Raw genomic sequence first — 1,097 nt, 5'->3', positions numbered from 1 at the left:
ACAAGGCGATGGCCACTTGCTATCCCCACTCACTATCCCCACACTCAGCAATTTTGCTCTTTTTGGCTGGTTTGTAACACAGCAGCTTCCAGTTACTGGAAGTTACTGGAGCACAAACAACACTCTGCCTTTTTGCACTCGTTCAGACATAATTGGAGCCAAACTGGGTGAATCCCATCATGTCCGTCCCATCATCTTCCAGTACATCCAAGCATCTCCCCAGCACATGACAGCATCTCCCCGGCCTGATCCAGTATCACCTCAGTCCACTTTTGCTGCTCTGAGCCCTTTTCACATGTCCAAAGGGATGCACCAGGCCAGTCCCATGGACCTTGTCCATGGACAGGGACCAAGAACCAAGAGACCTGCAGGTCCACAAAGCTGTGTCCCAAAATACCACCTAACAGAGGGACTGACAGCCCAGGCACTCAGCTCAGGAGTAAGATTTCCTCCATGCTACCTACGTCCCCAGCAAGAAATCGGGTCCTGAACCAGGCTGGGAATTATGCATTGGATCAAAGAGGAATAGGAAAGCACTGTTCTCCCTAAGAGGTGGCTTTTAGCCCAGGTAGGAGCTGCAGGAAAACCAACCCACACCTTGCTGGCCCAGACCCTTCTCCATCTCCACCTTGGAGACAGGAGATACACGGAGATCCTTCCTATCCACTTCATCCTTCCTATCCCCCCCATCCCAGCACCATTCCCCCAAATGGTTCTCAGTGGGGGGCAGCTGCCCCCCTCTCCCAGTGCCACATCCCAGCAGGTGCCAGGATGGCAACACCTCCTGCTGCTACCCGGCGTTAGACAGCTGAGAGGGAAGACAGTCAAGGAGAAAGCGGAGCGTGAGCAGCTATAAATAGTGCTAGCCAAGGCTCCCTCGTCGCCTGGGTTGCAGGGTTGGGTGTCCCTGCTCAACCCCAGCATCGTCAGGCACCTAAAAACGTGCCTTGGTGGTTGTGGGGGAAGCATCCCCAGTGCGCACCCTCTGCGCCCTGCTGCTTGCACATCCCATTTCTTTCAATTCACGCCCTCTCTGCCTCTCCGCTCCACCATCACGCGTGATGCTCGCGGCCAGGCAGGGACCAGACCCCTCCTGG

The sequence above is a fragment of the Meleagris gallopavo genome, chromosome 25 (assembly GCF_000146605.3).
Source record: "Meleagris gallopavo isolate NT-WF06-2002-E0010 breed Aviagen turkey brand Nicholas breeding stock chromosome 25, Turkey_5.1, whole genome shotgun sequence".
In the NCBI taxonomy this organism is placed as follows: Eukaryota; Metazoa; Chordata; class Aves; order Galliformes; family Phasianidae; genus Meleagris; species Meleagris gallopavo.
Note: the sequence above shows the minus strand (reverse complement) of the source record.